Below are 3,655 nucleotides of genomic sequence, written 5' to 3'. Positions count from 1 at the left end.
TTTTTTGGATTCTTTTTTCTTGTTGCTGTTCTTATTGGGTGTCCTTTGCTATCCCATACTCTATATCACTGATTTGATTCTCCATTTCATCCACTCTGTTGATTCCCTCTAATGTACTCTTCATCTCAGATATTGTATTCATTTCTGGCTGGCTCCTTATTATGTTTTCCATCTCCATTTTTATGTTTTTCATCTCTTTGTTAAAGTTCTCACTGAGTTCATCTATTCTTCCCTTAAGTTCCTTGAGCACCAGTGTTTTGAACTCTATATCTGGTATACTGCTTGTCTCCATTTTGGTGAATTCTTTTTCTGGAGCTTTGTTCTGTTCTTTCAAGAGACGTGCTTCTTCGTCTCCCCATTTTGGCTGCCTGTTTCTATTTTTATGTATTAAGTAGGGCTTCTAAGTCTCCTGGTTTTGGTAGAGTGGCTTTATGTAGTAGGTGTGCTATGAAGCCCCTTGGCACAGACCTGAGAGGGGTCTAGCTGCAGGTCGAGTACAGCCACAGCCTGTGCACCTCAGAGGCCACCTGGTAAGAGTCACCAAGCAATCCACAGGGGCCTGCCATCTGTGCTAAGCTTATAAGTGCCTTGAGAGGCCAAGTCAAAAACTGAGGCTGGCTGCTGCTGGTGCAAGGCTTAAGGCTGCTCGTCATGAGGTACAGGGCATGCTGAGGTCAGATGCTATTTCTTTAGGTTTGTGAGCCTTTGAAAGAGTTTTTGGAAGTCCATAGCAGGAGCCAAGACAGCCCGTTTATATGGAATAAATCACTAGAAGGAGCTTAGGTAGGCCCACAAGTTGGGAGAGGCAAAGTCTCAAAAAATCCCCTGGGCAGAGCAACCTGTGTTATTCAGGTTGATGCAGCCCACATCTGTAGGCTGTTGGTGGTGTGGGGGATGTAAGGGGAGTTGGTGGTGGGGGTTGGTGACAGGGCTCAACAAAGGAACAATGGCTTCTGCCTATACCTCCGTCTGGGAGCACACTATCCCTCCAGCCCTTGCCCTGAAGCCCGACAGCACAGCTTCTCCCTGTATGTCCCTGGTGCCCCTAGAGCAGCTGCCCCAGTGCTAGAGCTCAGACTGAGTGAGTAAGGGCAGGTGTGGGCCATTTAAAAGAAAGGTATTCCCCTTGCTGCAGCCCTCCATCTCAGTCAGCCGCAATCTTTGCTGGTTTTCACAGCCAGTGGTTGTGGTAACGTCTCTTCCTGGCACTGGAAGCCCAGTATATGACCAGGACCTCTTGCTTCTCAGGTAGGGGACATGGCTCTGCAACCAGAATAGCCCTCGCATTTCTCAGTTGCCGCTTGCAATTGTGTATTGTCTACTGTTTTGAGGTGACCTGTTATTTGAGGTGACCTAGTTGTAGGGATTCTGTTTTGCCAGACCTCTGGTGACTTTGTGTAATTGTTGCTCTGTGGTTTTGTTATAATTTTGATGTGCACAGCTTTTACCTTCTACGCCATCTTGAATTCATTTTCTTCCTCTTTTATTTTGAAAGAGTTTAAGAAGAATTGTTAAATCTGCTTTATATGTTTAGTAAAATTCACCAAAGAAGGCCGGTTCTGGACTTTCCTGGGAAATTTTTGATTACTGAATTAATCTCGTTTTCTTTTAACTCTTTAAGTATATTTAAGACGGTATTTCTAAAATCTTTATCTAGGAACTCTGATGCCTGGACTTCCTTAGGATAGTTTCTGACAATTTATTTTGTTTCTTTGAATGGCTATACTTTCTTGTTTTGTTGTGTTGTGTTTTAATGCTTTGTGATTTTTTGTTGAAAGCTGGACATTTGAATACTATAATGAGAAAGTTCTGGAGGTTCGATTTTCCTTCTCTAGGATTTGATTGTTGCAGGCTATACAAATCCACCTGTTTAGTAAATTTTTCAACTATTTTCTAAGAAATTGTAAGGAAACCACTTTTTAAAGATATATTTACTCCCTCTATATTTAAAGTCAAAACATATTTACTGAAGACAATTATAAATGCTGAAAAGATAAAGAAAACTTTAAAATACTCATAATCTAATCACTCAGACATAAGAATATTCAAATGTTTAAAGTGGTTCATGTGTTATGTTTGCCTGTATGTGTAAGTGTGCAACAAACTAGGATCTGACTGTTTCTAGTAGCCTCACCTGACTTTAGCATGTGAGCAGAGCATCATGGTAACAGTTATAATAATTGTGATTTTAAAAGACTGCATAGTTGTCTATCATATAGATGTGCCATGACTTATTTATTATATGATTGTATTTTTTCTTCTGATAATCAAAGTTTTCATAAATGTTTAATATTGTCACGTGATATCTATAAAATAAATTCTTATTAGTGCAATGATATGCTCAAAGAGAATAAACACCCCTTCAAAAAACTGTTACCAATATACAAGTTTCTCCAACTATATAAATATACCTAAAAGCTAATTTTTATATCAGTAGCAATTTGCATTTGTAGAGCGCTTTGTAATTTATGTATTACCATTGTGTTTCAATCCTCTTAAATATGCTAAGAGATAGACACAAAGTCTCATTATCCTAATTTCACAGTGAGGAAACCAAAAATCAGAGATATTATATGATTTGCACAACCTATAGACTATAAACTAACAAGTTAGTACTGAAAGCCTTCTAAAGTGTAGTTTAAATGTTTTGTGACATATTGTTTCTTATCCCTAAAGCATGGAGAAAACACAAACAAAGAACTGGCTAAAGAAGGATGACACATTTAGCAACTCCAATGTCATGGAACTAAAATATGTGAAAGTGGATGTCATATTTAAGACAAGTTAGGCACTTATTACAAAGTACTGAGGTTTCCAAATATTCTCTTTAAAAAGAATTAGGGCTGATACAAAGCTTTCCCTATAGTTACAAACCATATAAGTTCAAGATATGGTTTTTTTCTTTTTAATCAGAGAGAAAGAGAAGTAACCACTTTCATTACTCAAGAAATGCCCTGTTTATGTTTCACATAAATTTACTTAAACTCAGGTGCGTCACCATAGAGTGGAGGGAAGAGACTGGGTTTAATAAACACTGCTTTAGAATTATATCCAATTATAGCTATGATTATTTACTCAATCACTATCTAGTATTCCCTTCTTCCTATATAAAACAACTCAATTTTTGTTGAGAAGTATAATGTATATGTGGTAGGATGAATAATGCTCCCCACTCCCCCCAAAAAATGTTCAAATCCTAATCCCTGGAAACTTTGAATATGCTACTGTCCATGTTAAAAGGAAATTTGCAGGTGGAATTAAATTAATGATATTGAGATAAGGAGATTATCCTGGATTATTTGGGTATGCCCAATTTAATCATAAGGGTCCTTATCAGAGGGAGGCAGGATAATCTGATTCAGGGAGAGAGAGAGTGATGATATAAAACTGGGGTCCCCAAACCCTGGGCTGTGGACTGGTACCAGTCCATGGCCTGTTAGGAACTGGCCCGCGCAGCAGGAGGTGAGGGGTGTGTGAGTGTAGGAAGCTTAATCTGTATTTGCAGCCACTCCCCAGTGCTATCATCACCACTTCAACTCCACCTTAGATCATCAGGCATTAGCTTCTCTTAGGAGCACTGGTCCCTGGTGCCAAAAAGGTTGGGAACTGCCGAATAAAGCAAAGGTCAGAGAGAGAGAAAGTGCTATGTTGCTGG

This window comes from Pteropus alecto, unplaced genomic scaffold (assembly GCF_000325575.1).
Source record: "Pteropus alecto unplaced genomic scaffold, ASM32557v1 scaffold467, whole genome shotgun sequence".
NCBI lineage: Eukaryota > Metazoa > Chordata > Mammalia > Chiroptera > Pteropodidae > Pteropus > Pteropus alecto.
This window is presented reverse-complemented; position numbering follows the sequence as displayed.